Consider the following 26,678-nt stretch of genomic DNA (forward strand, 5'->3'; position numbering starts at 1 on the left):
AAGGTCCTACCCCTGAGACCTGTTACACTCGAAACCCCAGTGGGTGGGGGAACACAGACTTAAGGCACCCCCGGGAAGGCAGCACAGCTGTGGAGACTCGAGAGCTTGCCTCAGGCAAAAGCCTTGATCCTTAGTTCCATACACAGAGAGCCTGCCCTCACTCAGATTTCTGACTGGAAAGGGAAGGAAAAACAACCATAGTTATGGCAAATAGTGCCCAGGAACAACTTCCCAACACCAGGAAAAATAAGAAGGGGTTGATCTTGGATAATTTTTTATGGAGAAAAAATACAGACTATAGAGGAAATAGCAGAAGAGGAAATCCAAATAAATGCTCCAAAACCTTCCAAAAGAAATGGAAATTGTCCACAAGCTCTGGAAGAATTTAAATTGGAGCTTTATCAAAAAGATGGAAGCCTTCTGGCAAGATGAGTGGGAAATGCTTGAAAAAGAAAATCAAGAAAATATAGCACAAAATCAAAAAATTATAGCTGAAAACCAAAAACATATAGCTGAAAATCAAAAGGTTAAAGCAGAAAACCAGGCCTTATGGAACAGAATTGAGCAACTGGAAATCAATGATCTTGCAAAACAACAAGAATTAATAAAGCAAAGTCAAAAGACTGACAAAATAGAAGAAAACATAAAATATCTCACTGACAAGGTGACAGATCAGGAAAACAGAGGAAGGAGAGACAATTTGAGAATCATTGGTCTACCTGAAAAGCCAGAAATAAACAGAAACCTTGACATCCTACTATAAGAAATCATCCAAGAAAACTGCTCTGATGTTCTTGAACAAGGGGGAAAAATTGACATTGAATGATTTCTTAGAACACCTTCTATACTAAATCCCCAAAAGACAACTCCCAGGAATGTAATTGCCAAATTTCAGAGCTTTCAAGCTAAGGAGAAAGTGTCCAAGAAGCCAAAAAGAGACAATTCAGGAGCACCAATCAGGATCACATAAGACTTGGCACCTTCCACACTAAAGGACCGCAAGGCCTGGAACATGATATTCAGAAAGGCAAGAGAACTGGGTCTTACCAAGAATCACCTGTCCATCAAAACTCACTATATCCAGGGAAAAGTATGGGCTTTCAACAAAATAATAGATTTCCAAGTATTTGTAAAGAAAAGACCAGAACTAAGTGGAAAGTTTGATATCCAAACACAAAGAGCAAAAGAAACATGAAAAGGTAAATAAGAAAAAGAGGGAAAAAAGAGAAAAATGTTTTCTCTTTGTATTCAAACTATCTTCTTTTAGGGCTACAATTAGATCAAATTATATATATTAATATATGGAGAAATGTAATTTGTAATTCTCAAAAACTGTAGTCATTTTAATAGTAATTAGAAGAATCACTCATAGGAAAAGATTAGGGCATTAAGGGATATAAGATGTTATGCAAAAAAGAAAAAGGATTGGGGGGGAATCAAAGAGAGTACCAAGAGATACTTGATGAAATAAAATGAATAGAATAATCTTTTTAACACAAAGATACACATGGGAAGGGGAAGGGAAGAATAATCCTATAAGAAGGAGAGGAAGAGAGTGCTAATAGATAATACTTGAACCTTATTCTAAGTGAAATCAACTCTGAGAGGGAAGAGCATCTAGATCCATTGGTATCTTGAATTCTATCTTAACCTACAGGGTAAGGAAGAAGGGAAAACTAAGGGGCGTTGGGAGGGAGCTCAAAAAAAAGGGAGGTAAGGAGAGGGGGAAGGGAACTTAACAGACCCTAAAAAAAAAAACAAGAAGGGAACAAAAAGGGAGGGACTAGAAAGGGAAGCATACCAAGGGGAGGGGAATAGGGGGATTTATTAAAAGTAAACCACTGGTTTAAAAGGATATAGCAAAAGAAGAAAGGTCAGAAGAAGGAGAGGATATCAAAATGCTCGGGAATTCAAAAGTGACAATCATAACTTTGAACGTGAATGGGATGAACTCACCCTTAAAACATCGACGAATAGGAGAGTGGATTAGAATCCAGAATCCTACCATATGTTGTCTACAAAAAACACATGAGGCGAGTAGATACAAGGTCAGAAGTAAAGGTTGGAGCAAGACCTATTGGGCCTCAACTGACAGAAAGAAGGTAGGAGTTACAATCATGATATCTGACAAATTGAAAGTAAAAATAGACCTGATTAAAAGGGATAGGGAAAGTAAATACATCCTGATAAAAGGGAGTATAGACAATGAGGAAATATCACTAATCAACATGTATGCATCAAATGATATAGCACCCAAATATCTAATGGAGAAACTAATAGAACTGAAGGAGGAAATAGATAGTAAAACTATACTGGTGGGAGACCTGAACCTACCAATATCAAATTTAGATAAATAAAAAAAATAAATAATAAAGAGGTAAAAGAGGTAATTGAAATCTTAGAAAAATTAGAGTTTATAGATATATGGAGAAAAATAAATAGGGACAAAAAGGAATACACTTTCTTTTCAGCAGCACATGGTACATTCACAAAGATTGACCATATACTAGGTCATAAAAACATGTCATACAAATGCAGAAAAGCAGAAATAATAAATGCAACCTTTTCAGATCATAAGGCAATAAAAATAATAATCAGTAAGGGTACCTAGACAGCTAAATCAAAAATTAATTGGAAATTAAACTATGATTCTCCAAAATCAGTTAGAGAACAAATCATAGAAACAATTAAAATTTCATTGAAGAAAATGACAATGATGAGACATCCTTTCAAACTCTATGGGATGCAGCAAAAGCTGTACCTCAGGAGAAAATTTATATCCTTGAGTTCATGTATTATCAAATTAGGGAGGGTAGTAGTTAATGATTTGGACATGCAAATGCAAAAACGTGAAAGCAAAAAAATTAAAAATCCCCAGAAGAAAACCAAATTAGGGATCCTAAAAATTTAGGGAGAAATTAATAAAATTGAAAGTGATAGATGAACTAATAAATAAGACTAGAAGCTGGAATTTTGAAAAAACAAAATAGACAAAGTACTGATCAATCTAATAAAAAGGAAAGAAGAAAATCAAATTAACAGTATTTCAGACAAAAAGGAAGAACTCTCCTCCAATGAATAGGAAATTAAAGCAATGATTAAAAACTATTCCAATTATATGGCAATAAACATGCCAATTTAGTTGATATGGATGAATATTTACTAAAATATAAATTGCCTAGATTAACAGAAGAAGAAATAGAATTATCTTAAATAATCCCATATTAGAAAATGAAATTGAACAGGCCATCAAAGAACTCCCTAAGAAAAAGTCCCCAGGGCCTGATGGATTCACAAGTGAATTCTATCAAACATTCAAAGAACAGCTAATCCCAATACTATATAAACTATCTGACAGAATTAGTAAAGAGGGAGTTCTTCCAAATTCCTTTTATGACACAAATATGGTCCTGATTCCAAAGCCAGGCAGGTCAAAAGGAGAAAGAAAACTATAGAACAATCTCCTTAATGAACATAGATGCAAAAATCTTAAATAGGATACTAGCAAAAAGACTCCAGCAAGTGATCAGGAGAGTTATTCACTATTATCAGGTGGGATTTATACCAGGAATGCAAGGATGGTTCAATATCAGGAAAACCTTCCACATAATTGACCATATCAACAAGTAAACCAACAAAAATCACATGATTATCTCAATAGATGCAGAAAAAGCCTTTGACAAAATACAACACCCATTCCTATTGAAAACACCAGAAAGTATATGAATAGAAGGTTCTTTCCTAAAAGTAATAAACAGTATTTATCTGAATCCATCAGCAAACATCATCTGCAATGGCGATAAACTAGATACATTCCCAATAAGATCAGGAGTGAAACAAGGATGCCCATTTTCACCTTTATTATTTAACATTCTACTAGAAACACTAGCTGTAGCAATTAGAGAAGAAAAAGAAATTGAAGGTTTTAAAATTGGCAATGAGGAGACCAAGCTATCACTCTTTGCAGATGATATGGTCTACTTAATGAATCCTAGAGAATCAACTAAACAGGTAGTGTAAATAATCAACAACTTTAGTAAAGTTGCAGGATACAAAATAAACCCATGAAGTCATCAGCATTTCTATTTATCTCCAACACATCTCAGCAGCAGAAATTAGAAAGAGAAATTCCATTCAAAATCACCTTAGACAACATAAAATACTTAGAAATCTATCTGACCAAACAGAGGAACTATATGAACACAACTACAAAACACTTTCCACACAACTAAAACTAGATCTGAGCAATTGGAAAAACATTAAAACATAGGTAGGATGAACTAACATAATCAAAATGACCATCCTACCCAAACTTATATATTTAGCGTCATACTCATTGAACTTCCAAAAAACATTTTTACTGAATTAGAAAAAAATATAACAAAGTTCATTTGGTAGAATAAAACATCAGGATATCCAGGGAAATAATGAAAAAAAAATATACAAGGGATGGTGGCCTTGCAGGGGTGGGTCATGTGAGAAATGTCCTCAGAGGCATGTGATGAGGGGAGGAGCAGCAGCTCCTTCCAGTACATGTGCCATAGGTTCGCCAACATGGGCCCTGAACTAAGACCTTGGAAATAACATTATTCCTCCTCTGCACCCTCTATGGTACTCATCACTGACCCTGCTTTTAGCCTGAGCTCTAGTCAACATAAAGAGAGTAAATAATTGAGAAAAGGAGCCCACCTTGCTTATTACCATTAACACAAGGTTTCCATCCATTGAATTAAGCAGGCCAGGTGAACTTAAGATCTCCCTTGTTCTTTTCTCTGCTCATCCCATCAAGAACTCCAGTTTTTCATCAAAGCCCTGAAACTGCCATCCGAAAAACCAGACCTTGTGGAGATATGACCTGGCTACTTCTTATGTGGGGGTGCTAGAGTACTGAAGAACCTGAAGAGAAAATTCTCACCACCAAAGATTTTGGTACTGTCAAATAGTTCAAAATCAGGGGGAAAATTATTTTAACAGTGTAAATAACATTAAAGAAGATACACTGCTATAATTATTTGCTGCTGCCCATTAAGGATCATGGAATCTTTCCATCTGACTTGTAGCTGAATTATGACAATAATTTAAGGAATAAAATCTAAACCTAATGATTTTAGAAGTCTACAAAATATCTAGCTCTTTCAAAATAGAACAGTGAGGAGGAGCAGATAAAATATTTGTTGTGTTTAAGAAATCACTGCATGTGAAAACGAGGAAAAAGATTTAAGCAACTGTTAACAATGATGGTATAGGTATAGGGATTTGCAAAGCATTCTTTCTCCTAAATAACATAATGAAATAGGTGGGACATGCCATTTTTTGTAATTTTTATTAGAAGTATTATATTTTATTAAAACAAGTTGTGAATAAAATGTAAAGATCGGATAAACATGAGTATATTTAATGTTTTTTTGGCCATCAGTTTCTCAGAAGAAAGCATATATCAAGAGAAGATGAAGTAGCTACTGATTTGAAAAAAAAATAGAAAATGTTTTGAATGATGCTAAAAAGTCAAAGTGTATTATAGTTTCATCTTAGTAGTTGAAATTTTGTATTCACCTGTAGTTAGAAGCTTTAGAGGTACAAGATGATTATGTTTAATGATCATTTGGGAAGACTAGTCTCCCAATCATCATCAGGGGGAATTGTGAATTTTAGATTTGCTCTACCCTGCTTAGCCTTTAGAATTCTAGCAACCAGGAATGTATACACCCTCACTTAAGTATTAAGTGTGGAGGAGGAAGGCCTATGACCTGTGTGTGCTAGCAAGTGACAAATCAAAACACAACTGACTGACCCCCTGGGCTGTCCAAAGCCAAGTTTAAGTCACCACTGGTACATGTGAGACAGAGGAAGTGATATAAAGAACTGCCTTTATAGTTTGCATCACTTCCTATGAAAGGGGCTTTTGTATACTTGGGTGGTAAAACTTGATTTGGAGGAGCTCGGAAGCGTGGGCCCTGAGATTACTTTCCTTAGGCAACCGTGTGGTGAGTATTAAGTCTGACTTCCTTTTCCTTTGACCCTTCTAAAGGTTCCAGCCTCCAAGGAGGCCCCTCAACTTGGAAGAGGCCTCCTAGCTGGACGCTGAGCTGGATTTAATCTTCTGGGAGGGCCCCTTGGCTCAGAGACCTCTGAACTCCCCCTGGCTCGGGCCAGGCCAGAGTAGATCTTTACCCCTTTCCCTCTTTCTTCTTCTTCTTAATTTCTTCCTTATATTGTAAATAACCCACCATGAAATTCCATTCTAACTTGAGTTGGGATTTAGAATTTAAATCCCTGGCAACCACTAAATAATATATTCAGTCTCAACCTAAAATTTTACCCTTAACAATCTGGATGAAAAAAAAAGAACAGGCTAGTTTGTCATTCTGAATCTTTAGGGCTACACTAAGTTATCTTCATCTTTTTATACTTCCTCTATTTGGGGGTGGGGTTAAAGAGTTGGTAGAATTGGTGGACATCAAAGAAATTGGCAGTGGTGATGAAATGAGATTCATTTGATATGAGTGGTAGCAAGCAAGGATTGACTGAGGGGCCATTAATATTCTTTCTTTAACAGTGAAAGGAGAAATAGTGAAAGGAGAATAAAGGAATTTTAATTTTATAAAAGCAATTCTGAGTTACTTTTTCACTACCTCATCCATATAAGTCTGTCCTTGCTCCTTTCCATATGATACTATTTTTATTTTTCAACATCTTTAAGGTTAAATATGTAGATTATTTTCATTAAGATTTATAACAGTAATATTTGATAATTTAATAATCTTTCCATTCAAAAGCTGTTATTTCATAACAATAATTTCTTTTTCCTCTTGCATAGTGTAACATCCTTCATTTCAATGTCTTCTACATTGAATGGATTTTGGTGACAAATCCCAGGAAAGTAGCAGCATCCTTTAAGGCTTTATTGTTGACCAATAAAATTAAGGTTCTGTTTTTGGAGTTTTAAATTTGTTATTCAGAATTTTTTAGTTTTTCTGCTATTAATTGGAGATCATTTTATATTATGAAACTTAAAGAAATTCAGCTCCATATTTCTAATTTTTCAATTTAAACTCTGCTTTTGAAGCCAATTAAATATAAATAGAACAGGCTTTCCAAAATTATCCTTTCTAGACTGATTAAGAATCCCTCATTCTGTTACTTTTGGCAATAATTGTCTCCACATTTACTTTATAGAGTCCTCTTTGGTGGAGCCCACAGGAGGAGAGGAAGCACAAGATTCATAAGATGGCGGGCGGGTGAGTGACTGAGAATCTGGACTGGGTCTTGAAAAAAAATGAGCAGTTAGTCATTGCTTCATAGCAACAGGAAAAAATCTGAAGAATAAATGTAGTTATCTTTCAGGTGACTTGTTATAGTCCATGAAGACAGTGTAATAACATTCAACTATTGCACTATTTGAACTACATGGCATTTCAGTCTAATTTAGCAATAGATGGATGATATGAGGTAGAAGCAATAAATATTAGAGTAGGCCAGTGTGTTTGGTAATAGTGATAAAAATATTAGAAATTCCAGACTATTCCAGGCAATGGGCATACAAATTTTGATTAAAGTATAATATGCTGAAGAGAAAATTATAAGTTCAAAGACTCAAGATTGATGCTAATTGGTATTAAAGTAGTATAAAAATAGAAAATTCTATGATCCAGAAGAGAAACAAAGTAAAGTAGATTTACTATAATTAGTAAAGCAGCAGTGTAAAAACAAAAAAAAGCAAAACATCAAAGCCACAATTAGTAATAATGGTGATGAGTGTATTGTGGAAAAGAAGTAGATGAAATGTGACAATTAATATAAATATGGAAATGTAATAGGCATATTTAAATAGTATAAAAAGAGGGAACTACATAATTATAACCAAGATAAAAATGCATCAGTTTGAAGTGGTTTCCAAACTTTTCATGTTTGATGAGCTCTATTTATTTATGTATTTTGATGAAAATAAAATTTGTTTTGTTTTAAAAAAAATAAAGTTGATGCTTTTCCCCTCCCCCCCACCATGATTTCTGGATATGTATTCCCCATCTCAGAAGATCATTTTGTAAGAAAGAAAATCTATTAAAAAAACCCAACTAACATAACTATTAAATATATGCAAAATTTCACAGCTACAGTTATCCTGATGAAAAGAGATGTTTATCATCTGTTTTCTAGAACCAAGATTGGTAATCAGGATTTCTGTTTGGCTTTTATTGTTTTTTAAAAATATTTATTTTTGTACCATCGTTGCATGTTGTTCTTTTGGTTCTACTTACTTTATAGTATTTCCACTTCTCTGACTTCTTCATATTTTTTGTTTCCTACTATGTAGTAATAATCAGTTATATTAACATACCACAAATTTTCCAGACATTCCCTATTTAATAGGCACCTGCTTTTCTCCTCCTTATTCAAAAAATGATGCTGTGAATATTTTGTAATATATGAGGCCCTTCTCCTTTCTGACTTTAAACTTCTTTAGGATTATGTACTTTCTAATGGAATCATAGCATTTAAGATTATGAACAACGTAGTGGGATTTCTTTACTACTTCAAGTGTTTTTCCAGGAAGGTTATATCAATTCATGTCTCCACAATAGTGTATTGATATCTAATATCTTTTTGTGAGCCACTACAGCAGTAACAATTTCTCTCCCTTTTATCTTTATCTCCAATTTGGTGGATATGTGAATTAAGAGAATTCTTTTAATTTATTATATTTATTAGTAGTGATTTAGGACAATTTCTGCAGTTCTTTTGATTATAACTTGTCTTTATATCCTGTGACCATGTTTCTATTAAGGAACAACTCTTGGTGTTATATATTTGTACCATTTTTATATATTGTTCTTTAACAGATATTTTCCTCATCTGACAGTTTCTATCATTCTAATTGCATTACTTTTAGGAAAGGTATCCTAAATCATTAATTTTGTCTTTTAACTTTGGCTTCATTAAAATTTTCTCCATATCTACCATTGTGAAAGTACTCTCTTATGGTTGTTTTCTTTTTATATGATCCTTTATATTTTGGAATTTATTATATCATACCATGTAAGATGCTGGTTTAAACCTAATTTCTGCCAAATGGTTTTCCATTTTCCCTAGCAATTCTTGCCTAATGGGCAGTTTCCTCTCAGGAATTTGTATTCTTTTGTAATTGAACAATGCTTCAATTTTGCAAATTTGATATACAAAACAAAAACCAATATGTTGTCATTTTGCAGTCTTGCTTTATTTTTTCCACTGATCTCTTTTATAATGAGAGCCAAGTAGTTTTTTTTTAATTACTGTTTTATAGTAATTAAATCTCTAGAAGTGCTGGTTTCCTTTCATATTCCTTGTCATTATTTGCCTTGAGATTGAGTAAATTTGATTACTTGGTCTAGTTCCATTAAGTGACCCCATGGCAGTCTGATGAAACAATAACTATAAATTGGATTGTTTAGGTAATATAATTTTAATTATATTGAGACTGCCCAATCAAGAAGTAGCTTTTGGATTATTTAGATATTTTGTTACATTTTTAAAGAATGTTTTGACATTGTATTTAGATAATTCTTGAAGGTATCTTGGTAGACTGATGCCCAAAATGAATTTTAGTCCTTTTTTTTAAGTGTGATTTCTCTATTTTTCTTTTGCATTTACATTTTTCTATATAGAAATGCTGATGATTTTTGAAGACTTTATTTTGTTTCTGGCTATCTTACTAAAGTTATTAATTCCCTTGGTTTGTTTCCTTGCTATTTTTTGGGTTGGGGTCTTCTATGTAAACTGTCATACGATCTGCAATAGGGATAATTTTGTTTTCTCTGCCCATTTATGCCCTTAATTTATTTTTCCTGTCTTACTGCTTTAAATTGGTGCATTCTTTGTTTCCCCTGAAAGCTCTAATGTATTGGCCACAAACTGCTCTTTATATTGGGCCTGTTCTTATGCTATTTTCATCTCTTTCAGTCTTGGAAATCTGACTTTCCTTAGAGCTTGCATATTTGTTTGTTCTTTTCAGCACTGGATGTACCTTTATTGATGGCTCACACATTTTATCTAGGGGAAATATGTTTCTTGTTTTTCACAGACACTTTCAGCTCTTCTCCTACAACCACCAATCACCAGCTTTTTCTCCTTAGAGCTTCATTCCTTTTAGGCATGTGTGTGTGTGTGTGTGTGTGTGCGCGCGCGCGCGTGCGTGTGTGTGTGTGTGTGTGTGCTCATGAACATGTGTATCATGCCACAGAGATTTTTGTAGCCTTTCTCTAATGATATCCAGATTGTTTTATTTCCTTTATCAAGGAGCTCATTACTTGGGTCCATAGCCTTTTACTCTCTACCCCATACTCTTATACTTCGGGAATTAAGTTTGATATTCCCTCAAAAACTCTTGCTTCCTAGTTCATCAATCTCTCCAACTGATATAAGCTACTTTTACTCATACATGGAGATAGTTATATTTTCTATTTTATTATCAGTTCATAATTGTTCTACCTCCTCAATACATAATTATGATATATTTCTCTGTGACCATAGATTTCTTTCCTTTTGTCTTTATTGTGTGTCTTACCCATTCTAAACCTATCTCAGTTCCCAAAGAAAACTTTAACTATATTCCTCCTTTTTTTTTTTAGGCTGTCACCCTCCTCTGGCTTCACTATCATGCTTTAAAAGTCTTCATTTGAAGGTTATTTATTACCTCTCTATGCATGATTTCATTGTTTCTTTGTTCTACCCTTGCTTTTTCTTTTCTCAGTTTTTACCCTGGATTACTTTTACCACATCTGCTTTTGCTTATGCTACGAAATTTTGATGTTGTTCTTTTCCAGGCTGTACTTTGGACTTCCTCTACCATGCCCCATCCCTTCATCTTGAAGCTTGACTTTAGCCCTGGAATTCACATATTTGAAGTCTCCTCTACCCTTTTTGATCTTTCCCTCTGAGTTGAATGGATCCTTCCTGAACCTCAGTTTAAGGAGAGTACTCAAGTCAACTATATCTCATTTCTCTCCAGTGTGTACTCTGAACTGTACTCCTATATACCTTTGCATACCTCTTTCACCTTCTTTTTATGTACTGTCTTCACCCATTAGAATTTAAGCTCCTTAGGTTATGAAATATCTTTTTTATTTGTATTTATATTCCTAGCATTTGACATAGTTCCTGGCACAGAGTAAGTGCTTAAGAAATTATTGTTGATAGAGGGAGTCAAACAGCCATGATTACTGGAACTACTACACGTGTGTTATACATTTTTATGGCTGCATACTGACTCTATTCCTTTTTTCCATTTGACTTTCTGTCTCACTCCCTGGGGTGTATATTTTGTTTTGTTGAGCCACCTTATGTCTAGAAATAGCAATTCATTAAGAAAGGAGCATAGTGTGCTCGTAAGAATCATGCTTTCTCTTGTGTTATGAATCCCACTTCTACTTACTTCCACTCAATCTTTGTTTGATTGGTTATGTTTCTTTTTATGTCTTTGTCCCCCATCCAATCCTAGATGTTGTCCAACCCAAGTCCTTTACCCCCCTTTTTGACATTGAATGTGATACTGGGAATCCCAGCTTTGCTTAAAGAATATCTTCTAAGATACCTATTCCCCAAACCAAAAATTATTATTAAGTCCTTTAATTATTACAGGATCTTTGTGTGTATAGAACATGATACCCCTTGTTTGTTTTTGCACATTGTGTATTGAAAGATCTTCAACCCGTTTTTATTGAATACTGCCTTGAAATACTGTTTGAGATCTGGTTTTGAAAGACCTCTCCTTTCCTTCCCACTTTTTTTTATTCTTACCTTTAAGACTGTTTATTATCCCATTTGAATTTTCCTTTTCTCCCCATAAGATCTCTAAAATATTCATATGGTAATTTGCTTGCTACAGCACTGAGTAGTGTTGCCATTTTTATTATACTGGGTTGACTTACTTATGAGCAATTCATTTTTTCAATTATTTAGGCATATCTTTATTTCTATAGGGAGTGTTTGTAGTTTGATTCATATAATTTTTAGTTGAATCTTGGTATATGTACTCCCATGTATTTTAGAGCTTTGACATTTATTTTGAAATGGAATTTTTCTTTTTTTCTCTTCTGAGTTTTGTTGGTCATATGCTAAAATGCAGATGATTTATGTAAATGTATTTCATCTCTTACAACTTTGTTGATGTTATTATTTCATTTTGCTTTTTAGCTTTTTCTAAAGCATATAATACCTGCAAAATGTGAGAATGTTGTTGTTCTTACTGAGACTTACTTCCATGAATTTCTCTTTATTGCCAATTGATCATTTTTAGCACTGTTATATAATTGTGGTAGTCAGTATCCTTGCTTTATTTTTTTATCCCTGATCTTACTTGAACAGCAGGCCCTGAGGGAGACTGAATCTTGGATGGGAGGTGTCTTTCGGAGGGGTCTTAGCCCATAGGCTATCAGACTACCTTGAAAGAATTGGAATATGTAGTCACCCAGAACTAGATTTAAGGGTAGCACTAAGGGAAACAAATGAAGTTTAAAAGAAAAAAGCCTCCTGGAAACAGAATTCACCTTTAAGATGAAAATAATAAAAGTTTTTTAAAAGGCTGGGAAAATGAGTATATTAAGAAACAAAAATACCTAAGCATAGAAAATTATTATAGACAAGAGTAAGGCACAAACTCAGCATGGGACAATAAAATCAAAGCAGCTACATTCAGATCCTTAAGGAAAAATGGGAATTTGTCTCAGCCCCTGGAAGTGCTCAAAAAGGATTTCAAAAATTAAATAAGAAAGGCAGAGGAAATATCTGGGAGGGTGACAGGAAATGAAAGTAATGTAAGAAAGAGTAACAGCCTGGAGAAGAAGCACAAAAATAATGAGAAAATAACACTTTAAAAAGAATAATTGGCCAAATACTGAAAGAGGTACAAAAAAAGCAGAAGAGAAGAATTTTTTAAAAAAGCAGAATTAGCCAAATGGAAAAAGGCATAAAAGTCCAATGAAGGTAATAATTTCTTAAAATTAGAATTGGGCAAGTAGAAGCTTATAATTTAATGAGGCATCCAAAAACAATAAAACAAAATCAAAAGAATGAAGAAATAGAAGAAAATCCAAAATATCTCATTGAAGAAAAAGCAACTGACCTAGAAAACAAATCGAGAAGATATAATTCAATAATTATTGTTCTACCTGAAAGCTATGATTAATAAAAAAAATGCCTAGACATCATATTATAAGAAATTATCAAAGAAAATTCCCTTGAATTCATCATGAAAACACCTGAACCGAACAGGAAATTTAATGTTCAAATACAAGATTCAAGAGAAGTATAGAAGACTTCTGGATAAGCATGGCGGCAGTCTAAATGTGGGTTACTTACTCTCCCCAGCACACACTGACAAGCACTACCCCAAAAGACTTTAAGAATTATATTCAGAGGAGTGAAGGAGCTGTACAGTAGGGTGCAGCATTGAAGATACTTGGGATTGGGGCTTTTCCGGATTATAAGAAGGTGAATGGGCTTCCACCCAAACGTGATCTGATCCACCACCCCCCCACTCCCACCTACAGAACCAGAGCCAGCACACACCAAGATGAATGAGCAAGGGGTGCCTCTGGAGTGAGTAGGGGCCACCTCTGGGTCCTTGGGAGCTGACTAGGAATGCAGGGGACCCACCCCTGAAAGCAGCTAGGTGGAAAACCCCAGCACGTGAGAGAGCACAGACCTTAGGTGCCCAGATCCAGCGTGTCAGCTGGAGGCAGGGAGTGAGTGAGGAGTGCTTCTGGAGCGAGCAGGAGGCACTTCTGGTTCCTTGGGAGCCAACTAGGACTGCAAAGGACCCACCCCTGAAAACAGCTAGACCGGAAAACCAGGCTGGCAGGAGAGCGCAGACCCTGAAAGCCCCTGGGAGGGTGGCACTGAGAAGAGCTGCAAAGGACTGGGGAGAATGGAGAGGTTGCCCCAGGCAAAATCCTTGCTCCTTACCTCCATACACAGAGAACTTGCCCACCTGACTCAGATTTCTGACTAAAGAGGGAAGGGAAAACATCCAGGATAAACTTAAAGAAAAATGGCTAATTGTGCACAGGAGCCTCAAAATCCTTCCAAAAAAAAACAAAAATAAGGCTGTGACCCTTGAGAATTTTTACGGAGGAAAAACCCAGACTACAGAGGAAATACTGGACAAAACTCAAAGAAAGGCAAAACAAACAACAAAACAAACAAACAAAACAAATTGTCCACACAACCTGAAAGAATATCAAATGGAGTTCATCAAAAAGATGGAAGCCTTCTGGAAAAAGAAGTGGGAAATGGTTCCAAAAAAAAAAAGAAATCATAGCTGAATATCAAAAAGATTAAAGCAGAAAAAGAGGTCTTAAGGACCAGAATTAAGCAACTGGAAACCAATGATCTTGCAAAACAGTAAGAATTAATAAAGCAAAGTCAAAAGACTGACAAAATAGAAGGAAGCATAAAATATCTCACAAGGTGAAAGATCAGGAAAACAGAGGAAGGAGAGACAATTTGAGAATCATTGGTCTACCTGAAAAGCCAGAAATAAACAGAAACCTTGACACCATACTACAAGAGATCATCCAAGAAAACTGCCCTGAAGTTCTTGAACAAGGGGAGAAAATAGACATTGAAAGAGTTCATAGAACACCCTCTACACTAAACCTCCAAAAAATAACTCCCAGAAATGTAATTGCCAAATTCCAGTGTTTTCAAACTAAGGAGAAAATTCTACGATAAGCCAAAAAGAAACAATTCAGATACAAAGGAGCACCAATCAGGATCATACAAGACCTGGCAGCTTCAACACTAAAAGACCTCAAGGCCTGGAACATGATATTCAGAAAGGCAAGAGAACTGGGTCTTTAATCAAGAATCACCTATCCATCAAAACTGACTATATACTTCCAGGAGAAAGTATGGGCATTCAGCAAAATAGAAGATTTCCAAGTATTAGTAAGGAAAAGACCAGAACTAAGTGGAAAGTTTGATATCCAAATACAAAGATTAAGAGAAATATGAAAAGGTAAATATGAGAGTGGGAAAAGGAGAAAAATGTTTTTTTTCTTTTTTTTATTCAAACTTTTAAGGGTTACAAATACATCAAATTATATATATATATGTATACACACACACACATATATACACATGGGAGAAATGTTATTTGTAAAAATGTTTTCATTATTATAGTAAATAGAAGACTCATTCATTGGAAAAGATTGGGGCATTAAAGGCTATAAACGATATGAAAAAGGGGGTGAGGGGGAATTGATGATGGTACTAAGAGATACTTGAAGAAATAAAATGAATAGAATAATCTTTGTCACACAAAGATACAAATGGGAAAGTGAAGGGAAGAATACTCTTATAAGAGGGAGAGGAAGAGAGTGCTAATAGGTAATACTCGAATATTACTCTCAGTCAAATCAATTCTGAGATGGAAGAGCATCTAGATCCATTGGGATCTTGAAGTCTAGCTTATTCTACAAAGTAAGGAAGAAGGGAAAACTAAGAGGGGTAGGGAGTAGGGAGCTCAAAAAAAGGGGGGTTAAGGAGAGAGAGGAGGGAACTTAACAGACCTTAAAAAAAACAAGGGAACAAAAAGGATGGGGACAAAAAGGGAAGCATATCAAGGGAGGGGAATAGGGGGATTTATTAAAAGTAAACCACTGTTTAAAAGGATATAGCAAAAGAAGAAAGGTCAGAAGTAGGAGAGGATATCAAAATGCTAGGGAATTTAAAAGTGACAATCATAACGAACATGAATGGGATGAACTCACCCTTAAAACATAGACGAATAGGAGAGTAGATTAGAAATCACAATCCTACCATATGTTGTCTACAAGAAACACACATGAGGTGAGTAGATACTCACAAGATCAGAATTAAAGGTTGGAGCAAGACCTATTGGGCCTCAACTGACAGAAAGAAGGCAGGAGTTACAATCATATCTGACAAATTGAAAGTATAATAGACCTGATTAAAAGGGATAGGGAAGGTAAATACATCCTGATAAAAGGGAGTATAGACAATGAGGAAATATCACTAATCAACATGTATGCACCAAATGGTATAGCAACCTAATTTCTAATGGAGAAACTAATAGAATTGAAGGAGGAAATAGTAAAACTATACTAGTGGGAGACCTGAAACTACCACTATCAAATTTAGATAATCAAATCAAAAAATAAATAAGAAAGAGGTAAAAGAGGTGAATGAAATCTTAGAAAACTTAGTAGGTATATGGAGAAAAATAAATTGGGAGAAAAAGGAATATACCTTCTTTTCAGCAGCACATGGCACATTCACAAAGATTGACCATATACTAGGTCATAAAAACATGACATAAAACTGCAGAAAGTCAGAAATAATATATGCAACCATTATAGGTCATAAGGCAATAAAATTAATTATCAATAAGGGTACATGGAGAGCTAAATCAAAAATTAGTTGGAAATTAAACAATATGATTCTCCAAAATCAACTAGTCACAGAAATAATCATAGAAACAATAATTTCATTGAAGAAAATGACAATGATGAGAAATCCTTTCAAACTCTATGGGATGCAGCCAAAGCAGTACTCAGGGGAAAAATTATATCCTTGAGTTCGTATATTAAGAAATTAGGTAGGGCAGAGATCAATGAATTGGATGTGCAAATAAAAAAAAACTTGAAAGTGAACAAATTAAAAATCCCCAGAAGAAAACCAAATTAGAGATCCTAAAAATTAAGGGAGAAATTAATAAAATTGAAAGTGATAGAACTTTTGAACTAATAAATAAGGCTAGAAGCTGATATTTTGAAGAAACAAACAGACAAAATACTGGTCAATCTAATAAAAAAGAGGAAAGAAGAAAATTAAATTAACAGTATTAAGGATGGAAAGGGAGAATTCACCTCCAATGAAGAAGAAATTAAGGCAATCATTAAAAACTATTTTATCCAATTATATGGCAATAAACATGCTAATCTAGGTGATATGGATGAATATTTACTAAAATATAAATTGCCTCGATTAACAGAAGAAGTAGAATTCTTAGACAATCTCATATCAGAAAAAGAAATTGAACAGGCCATCAAAGAACTCCCAAAGAAAAAATCCCCAGGGCCTGATGGATTCACAAGTGAATTCTATCAAACATTCAAAGAACAGCTAATCCCAATACTATATAAACTATTTGACATAATAAGCAAAGAAGGGAGTTTTACCAAATTCAATTTAAGATGCAAATATAGTACTCATCCCAAAGCCAGGCAGGCCAAAAATGGAGAAAGAAAACTACAGACCAATCTCCTTAATGAACATAGATGCAAAAATCTTAAACAGGATACTAGCAAAAAGACTCCAGCAAGTTATCACAAGGGTTATTCATTTTGATCAGGTGGGATTTATACCAGGAATGCAAGGATGGTTCAATATCAGGAAAACCATCCACATAATTGACCATATCAACAAGCAAACCAACAAAAATCACATTATCTCAATAGATGCAGAAAAAGCCTTTGACAAAATACAACACCCCCATTCCTATTGAAAACACTAGAAACTACAGGAATAGAAGGATCTTTCCTAAAAATAATAAACAGTATCTATCTAAAACCATCAGCCAATATCATCTGCAATGGGGATAAACTTGATTCATTCCCAATAAGATCAGGAGTGAAACAAGGATGCCTATTATCACCTTTATTATTTAACATTCTACTAGAAACACTAGCTGTAGCAATTAGAGAAGAAAAAGAAATTGAAGGTTTTAAAATTGGCAGTGAGGAGACCAAGCTATCACTCTTTGCAGATGATACGATGGTCTACTTAATGAATCCTAGAGAATCAACTAAAAAGATAGTGTAAATAATCAACAACTTTAGTAAAGTTGCAGGATACAAAATAAACCCACATAAGTCATCAGCATTTCTATTTATCTCCAACACATCTCAGCAGCAGAAATTAGAGAAATTCCATTAAAAATCACCTTAGACGATATAAAATACTTAGGAATCTATCTGCTGAGAAACACAGGAACTATATGAACACAACTACAAAACACTTACCACACAACTAAAACCAGATCTGAGCAATTGGAAAAACATTAACTGCTCATGGGTAGGATGAGCTAGTATAATAAAAATGACCATCCTACCCAAACTTATCTATTTAGTGCTATACCCATTGATCTTCCAAAAAACTTTTGCTGAACTAGAAAAAACCATAACAAAGTTCATTTGGAAGAAGAAAAGATCAATGATATCCAAGGAAATAATGAAACAAAATACAAAGGAAGGTGACCATGCACTCCCAGATCCTAAACTATACTAAAAAGCAATGGTCATCAAAACAGTTTGGTAATGGTTAAGAGACAGGAGGGTCAGTGAAATAGACTTGGGGTAAGTGAATTCTGCAAGATAGTCTGACAAACCCAAAGACCCCAGCTTTTGGGACCAAAACCCACTATTTGATTGAAAACTGCTGGGAAAGTTGAAAGACAGTGTGGGAGAGATTAGGTTTGGATCAACACCTCACACCCAACACCAAGATAAACTCAGAATGGGTGAATGACTTGAACATAAAGAAGGAATCTATATGTAAATTAGGTGAACACAGAATAGTATACATGTCAGACCCTTGGGAAGGGAAGAATTTTAAAACCAAGCAAGACTTCAAACAATCTTCATAACAAAAATCTTTGACAATGGTTTAATTACTCAAATTTACAAAGAGCTAAATCAATTGTACAAAAAATCAAGCCATTCTCCAATTGATAAGTGGGCAAGGGACATGAATAAGCAGTATTCAGTTAAAGAAATCCAAACTATTAATAATAAGCACATGAAAAAGTGTTCTAAATGTCTGATAATCAGAGAGATTCAAATCAAAACAATTCTGAGGTACCATCTCACACCTAGCAGATTGGCTAATAAGATAGCAAAGGAAAGTAATGAATGCTGGAGGGGATGTGGCAAAGTAGGGACACTAATTCATTGCTGGTGGAGTTGTGAATTAATCCAACCATTCTGGAGGGCAATTTGGAACTATGCCCAAAGGGAGCTAAAAGACTGCCTACATTTTGAGCCAGTCATAGCATTGCTGGGTTTGTACCCCAAAGAGATAAGGAAAAAGACTTGTACAAGAATATTTATACCTGGGCTCTTTGTGGTGGGAAAAAACTGGAAAATGAGGGGATGCCCTTCAATTGGGGAATGGCTGAGCAAATTGTGGTATATGCTGGTGATGGAATACTATTGTTGTGTAAGTAATAATAAAGTGGAGGGGTTCCATGAAACCTCTAGGTAGTGATGCAAAGCGAAAGGAGCTGAACCAGGAAAGCATTGTATTCTGAGACTGATACACTGTGGTACAATGGAATGTAATAGACTTCTCTATTAGTGTCAATGCAATGTCTTTGAACAACCTGCCCGGAGCTATGAGAAAAAGCACTGTCCTCAAGCAGAGGACAAAATGTGGGAATGAAAACACCGAAGAAAGGCAACTGCTTCACTACAGGGGCTGAGGGGATGTGATTGTTTATGTAGACTCTAGATTAACATCCTAGTGCAAATACCATCAACATGGAAATGTTTTCGGATCAAGGACACGTGATACCCGGTGTAATCACGTGTCGGCTATGGTAGGTGTGGCGGGAGGGGAGGGAGGAAACGAAAATGATTTTTGTGTTCAATGAATAATGTTTGAAATTGACCAAATAAAAATAATGTTTAAAAGTAAAAAAAACAAAAAGTATAAAAAGGTAAGCTTTTCTGCTTGAAGAAACTTGATGGATTCAGTAAGGTCGAAGTGTTTACATTCTCGTATGGGAAGATGATGCTTGTAACTCTTAAGAATTTTATCATTAATAGGACAGTAAGAGAGAGTATACATGGAAGGTATGGGAACATGATATTTAAAAAAACTAAGAGAAGAGGAGAAGTAGACTAGAATAGATTATCTCACTTGAGGGGTGGAAAAGCTATTACATTGGAGGATGAAGATGGCAATTGTCAACACTTGAATCTTACTCCCACAAGCACCTAGGTGTCTTCAGTGGATTGAGAGCTAGGACTATAGATGGGAAGTCCTGGGTTCAAATGCTGGGCAAGTCACTTAATCTATATTTCTTAGCCCATATCACTTTTCTGTCTTGGAGCAATGCACAGTATTGATTCTAAGGTGAAATGAAAGGATTTTTAAAAATCTTACTCCTATTGCAATTGGCTCAGAGAGAGAATAATATTCATATTCATTTAGGTATAGACATTTATCTTACCCTTTAGGAAAGTAGGAAGGGAATAAGAAAAGTAGAGGGATGGGAAACTAATAAAAGGGGAAGGCAAATTGGGTAAGGCAGTGTTTAGTAGCAAATCACTTATGAGGAGGATCAGAATGAAAGGAGAGAGAGAGAGAGAGCAGTATAAAAAAGAGAAAATAGAGTGGAAGAAAATACATAGTAATCATAACTGTGTGTAAATAGGATGAACTCACCCATAAAATGGAAACAGGTGAGTGGATTTAAAAAATGGAGTTTGGCACACTAATTCTTGTCTCAGGGTTCTAGGAGTTACTTTGGGATTGGAGAAAATTTCTACTACTCATGTTCATGACTCCCCATTTGGCATGATTTGTAATGTCATTTGTCCAGATGGTCTATCCCAATGATTAATTAGAGAAAAAGAGAGAGAGAGAGAGAGAGAGAGAGAGAGAGAGAGAGTGTGTGTGTGTGTGTGTGTGTGTGTATGTGTGTGTGTGAAATAACGACCAAAGTACAAGATCCTTCTTTAAATTGTGGAAAAGCAAATATATATAGTTACCAAAGGAATGAAGGCTTAAGGTTTAGAGAGCACATGTGGCAAAAGTCTGACTTATAGACCCTGTTGAATGGAATCTTTTTCCTTTTTTTGGAGTACTCATGGAATTCCCCTTAATAGGTCTAGTTTGATCTTTTAATTTCTAGCTGAAACCATTGATTGTAACCTGCTCATTCTGCTGATAACATGATAAGGGGTGAGGAGTGAGAGGTAAAGAGGATGAAGAACTTGGGAAATTCCCCATAAACCTTTCAGGTACAATAGTCTTGAACTTCATATGGCTCAAAACTTTTTCCTATAATGTGTTTCTTATGAGGCAACGAGATAAATCTAAGTTTTCAACTAATCTCAGTGCTTTTCTGTGCTTGCAGCTTTGATCATTAAATCAATAGAGGTGCCCAGGAATTGTTAATGAACTATTTTACCCATTTGGTTGATTATGTAACTTCATTAAAGAGCTTTTATTTGTGCCCAATAAAAGTATTAAGGTGTATGGGTCATCTTTTTAATTACTTCATTTGGACTTGGGCCATTGATTGAATAGAGAACTCTGGGTTGTAGTGTTTATTTAGGGTCGGGTAAACTCCCCCATTCTCCCTTACACTTGGATAGTGGGAGTAAATTGAGTTGGGATTATTTAGGTTGTACCTCTCAAATAATACATTTTATTTATTGTTCAGAACTGGATCATTCTTTCTGTGATTAGACAACTCTGGTAGGACATAACAGATTCTTTTAGGCATGATAAAATGTCTATTTCACTAACAAATATTTATTTAATTCAGAAATTATTTTCTTCTAAAGTTAGCATATTGATAGTACTGGAATTTGTGATCTTATTAATATCTATTAAAATAAAAGGACTCGTAGATTTTGAGGGAACTATAAAATTTAGGAATTATCATTCAGGAATGAACAAGTTTCTGTTAATATTTATGAATACTCCCATAAATATCAATTTTGTAGTTGGGGGAAAAATTGTCACCAAGAAAATATATAAATCTTTTTCATATTTCAATTTCAGTAAACAGTTTCTTTTTCAAATACATTTATTCTCTATTTCAGTAATATGTAGACAGAGCAAACAAGATGTTAAATCATCTCTCACACAGATGTTACTACTATATATTTGCTTATTTCAGTATTACCTTTTTGGAAGACTTCCTTGTTCTTGTTCTCTTAGCTTTGTCTTTTTAATTGACTCCTCTATGGAAGCAATCGGGTCACTTCCTGGGTGGTAACTGAAAAACAAGATGACGTTAACAGTTTTATTTCTTTCATTTCAATTCAAGAATAATGTATTCTCTTCTCCTTTATCCCCTCCTTAATATATGGACTTAGACTAAAATTTTTGCATTTTAAGGTAAGAAATTGAATAGTATCTAATGCAGAAATAGACCCATGATGGAAATTTATTGTTATTGGCATTTACTGTCAATAAAAATTTCCATTCTATTGGCCAATCTGTTAGGTGTGAGTTAGTATTTCAGAGTTGTTTTCATTTGCATTTATTTAATCTGGAGGGATTTAGAACACTTTTTCATGTGCTTATTGATAGTTTTGATTTCTTCATGAGAAAACTGCCTATTCATGTCTCTTGACCATTTGTCGAATGGGGAATTGCTTGATTTTTGGTTAATTTGACTTAGTTCCTTACATATTTGGGAAATTAAACTTTTGTCAAGAGTTTTGTTATAAAAGGTTTTCCTCAGTTTGTTGCTTTCTTTCTAATTTTAGTTGCATTGGTTTTGTTAGTACAAACCCTTTTTATTTTTACATAATCAAAGTCATTCATTTTATATTTTGTAATTATCTCTATCTCTTGCTTGGTCTTAAATGCCTTCCTTTTCCAGAGATCTGACAGATATAGTATTCCAAGTTCACCTAATTTATGATTTCACTCTTTATATTTAAGTCTTTTGCCCATTTTGAATTTATTTTGATAAAGATTATAAGATGTTGATCTAAACCTAATTTTTCTCATACTGTATTCCAATTTTCCTAGCAGTTTTTGTCAAATGGGGAGTTCTTGTCCCAAAAGCTGGGATCTTTGGGTTTATCAAATACTAACTTGCTCAGGTCATTTACCCCTAGTTTATTCCATTGATCCACCCTTCTGTCTTTCAGCCAGTACCATATTGTTTTGGATGACCACTCCTTTATAGTACACTTTAAGCTCTGGAATTGCTAGGCCCCCATCCTTCACATTTCTTTTTCATTATTTCCCTTAATATTCTTTATCTTTTGTTCTTCCAGATGAACTTTGTTACAGTTTTTTCTAATTAGGTAAAAAAATATTTTGGTAGTTTCATAGGTGTGGCACTGAATAATTAGCTTAATTTGGGTAGGATTGTCATTCTTATTATATTAGCTCATCCTACCCATAAGCAATTAATGTTTTTCCAATTGTTTAGATCTAGTTTTAATTGTTTGAAAAGTGTTTTGTAGTTGTGTTCATATAATTACTCTGTTTGTCTTGACAGATAGATTCCTAAGTATTTTATAGCGTCTAGTGTGATTTTAAATGGAGTTTCTCCTTCTACGTTCTGCTGCTCAATTTTGTTGGAAATAAACAGAAGTGCTGATGATTTATGTGTGTTTATCATGTACCCTACAACTTTGTTAAAGTTGTTACTTCCTTGTTGATTTTCAAGGATTCTTTAATATACCATCATATCATGTGAAAAGAGTGATAGCTTATTTTCCTCATTGCCTACTTTAATCCTTTCAATTTCTTTTTCTTCTCTATTTGCTACTACTAGCATTTGTAGTACAATATTAAGTAATAAAGATGATAATGGACATCCTTACTTTATTCCTGATCTTATTGGGAAAGCTTCTAACTTGTCCCATTGCTGATGGTTTTAAATGTATACTGTTTATTATTTTGAGGAATGGCCCATCTATTCCTTTACTTTTTAGTGTTTTCGATAGGACTGGATGTTGTATTTTGCCAAAGGCTTTTCCTATATCTTTTGAGATAATCATGTGATTTCTGTGGTTTAATTATGGATATTGTTAATTATTTAGATGGTTTTCCTAATATTAAACCATCCTTGCATTCCTAGTATAATCACCTGGTCATAGTGAAGTATTCTTGTGATAACTCACTGTAGCCTTTTGGCTAGTATTTTATTTAAGATTTTTGTTTTTTGTAAACAAATATAGTAGAATTCTGATTTTTAATCTGCTCTGCTCTCCACTTCCGTTTTATGGATGAGTTAATCCCATTCACATTCAGTGTTGTGATTACTAACTCTTATTGCCCCCCATCATGTTATCCCCTTTAGAGCCTACTTTGTTCCCTTTCACACTGTTCCTCCTCACAAGTATTTTCCTTTTTGTCATACATCCCTAATTCCCTCTTCCTTTAATTACCTCCCTCTTCCCTAGTCTTATTCCCCTTCTACTTCTCTATAGTGTGATAGAATTCTATACCCCACTGTGTATACTTGTTTTTCCCTCTCTGTTATGATGTTAGTAAAGTTTAAGCATTTTATCTGTAATCCTGTTATCCTCCCTTCTCTGTAATGATTTTTCATGCCTGTTTGTTATATAATTTACCCTATTCTCTTTTCCTTCCCTTTTCTCTTAGTGCAACCCTTTCTTTTAGCCCTTGATTGATTTTTTAAACATATCATTCATATTCATACATATATCATACACATATATTGTTCCATTTCGCCACATTTACATATATATCATATCATATTATATCATAATCAACGTAGTTCCCTACCCTCTTTCTGGGCAAATTCCTTCTATCTTCTGTAGTACTAGGAATAATTTTTGAGAAATACAGGTATTCTCTTTCCATGTAGACATATAAACACCTTGATCTTGATGAGTTCTTTTTGGCCTTCTCCTATGTCTTGTGTTTGGTCTACAATTTTTTTTAGGTCAGTCTTATTCTTTAGGCATACTTGGAAATCATCTATCTTATTGAATGTCCATTTTCTCCCCTGAAATAATATACCCAGTTTTGCTGGATAGGTGATTCTAGGTTATAAACCCAAATTTTTGCCTTTGTAATAAAAAATGTAAGCTGAAGGAAACTATTACTTGTTGAACTAGAGAGGATAAACTGAGGGGAACCAGTTTCTTCACAGTGGCTACTATTCTCTGACTGGCTTTGACTAGAGAGGCTAGTACAGGAACCTAAAACTGCTGAGGGAACCTGAGGCTGCTTATTGGTAACGGAGGACAGAGAAATTATGCTGGGGGGATGCTACACCACACACACACACACACACACACACACACACACACACACACACACACACAGATACACAGGGGACACTGCTCTGGGGAATTTGCCTATTGATCCCTAACGATGGCTGATCTATTTCCTAACTTCCTTCCTCTCTCACTCCCTCCACCCTGCTCCAACTGCCACCCTACTCCTCCCAATTTTCCCTCCCCCCTGAGTGAATCATAAAATACTCTTAAGTTTCTTTCTCAGGTAAGGGGTTTATTGGTATAACAGGATGTGAAACTGAGGTAAGGGGGATGAGGAAGTCCCTAATATAAATGAGATAATTTAGAAAGGTTTGAGGGAATATTCCAGTCATAAACTGTGACTTTGATACGAGATGGAAGACACTCGCTTTTCAAGATCTTTCTTCTTCTCTAGTTAGATTTCTCCTTCTTGTCAAGTAGCCAAGTCAGCGCCACCAGAGTCCAAAAGCCAAGTCAGCTTCACAAAAGTCTCTCAGCCAACTTCAAACTCCAGAGAGCAAATGTGTGTCCCCCAGTCAGAGACCCAGAGACCAAAAAGCCCCCTGGTCAACTCCAACTGTTCAGAGCCAGAAAGCGAGAGACCAAGTTCAAAAGCCCACTTTTTCTTCTTAGTATGGCCAGTCAAAAGCCTTCAGGGAAAAGTATGATTTCCAGTCCCAAACACAGAGACACCAAAAGCCCCCCTCCTCAGCTCCAACTGCCCAGAGCCAGAGAGACAAAGTTCAAAAACCAAGTTTCTCCTCTCAGAGTGGCCAGCCAAAGCCTCCAGGGAAAATAACTTCAGTCCCTGACACAGAGATACCAAAGTCCCTCTCAGCTCCAACTGCTCAGAGCCTGAAAGAGACAGTAAGTTCAAAAGCCCCTCCCCCTTTCAGCTCAATCGCCAACAACCAGGGACATTCCATTTGAATCCTGGCTTTTCCATCTAGAGCTAGATACATCTTGGTCCATAAGTCCTTCAAAATCTCCTCTCTTCATATCTTTACCACACCTTCCTGAATATCATATACCCTGCCTTTTGATCCTTTAATATAGAAGCTTCTAGGTCTTGTGTGATCTTGATTATAGCTCCATGGTATTTGAATGGTTTCTTTCTGGCTGTTTGTGGAACATTTTCTGTAGTTTGGGGGTTATTGAATTTAGCTATTATGTTCTGGGAAGTTGTTATTTAAGGATTTCTTTCTAGAGGTGCTCTGTTAATTGTTTCAATTTTTTATTTTATTGTTTGAGGATCTCTGGACAGTTTTCTTTTATAATTTCTTGTAGTTTGATGTCCAAGGTTTTTTCTTGATCATGGCTTTGTATTAAGGGAGAGAAAAGGCTGCATTTTGATTGAGAGAGAGAGAGACATGTGACACAGAATCACATGGAAGCCTGGGTCAAGATTCCAAACAAGGAGGTTGGGGGAGGTTTGTCCCAACTGACAATAGTTTTCCTTCTGGAGCAGAAGGAAGTGTGGGTGGTAGCTACAAATTCAACTATAAAAGAAACCACTGATCCTTGGAAGACATCAGCTGTGGAGAGAGACTACTTCAGCCAGACTGCAGGTCAACTGGCCTGGAGAATATAAGGAAGATCATCAAACTTGGTTGGGAGCTGCTGTGACCTTTCCTCTGGGAATTTGGTCCATCTTAGACTCAATTTTGTGAGATTCTATTCATGTGGAAC

At 35.1% G+C, this 26,678-nt stretch overlaps 1 protein-coding gene across 7 annotated transcripts in view; it reads left to right on the forward strand.

Moving 5' to 3' along the window:
• Window positions 1-26,678, forward strand: part of AKT3 (AKT serine/threonine kinase 3) — a 443,431-nt gene that overhangs the window by 124,918 nt on the left and 291,835 nt on the right. For 2 of the 7 annotated variants that reach the window (XM_056814180.1, XM_007481548.3), the window contains exon 2: window positions 7,177-7,238. The exons of the other annotated variants lie outside the window; for them this stretch is intronic. The gene's annotated coding sequence lies outside the window, so the exon portion shown is untranslated. The remainder of the gene's footprint in view (window positions 1-7,176; window positions 7,239-26,678) is intronic. 7 annotated transcript variants of the gene reach the window in all.

Source organism: Monodelphis domestica, chromosome 2 (genome assembly GCF_027887165.1).
Source record: "Monodelphis domestica isolate mMonDom1 chromosome 2, mMonDom1.pri, whole genome shotgun sequence".
Taxonomy (NCBI): Eukaryota; Metazoa; Chordata; class Mammalia; order Didelphimorphia; family Didelphidae; genus Monodelphis; species Monodelphis domestica.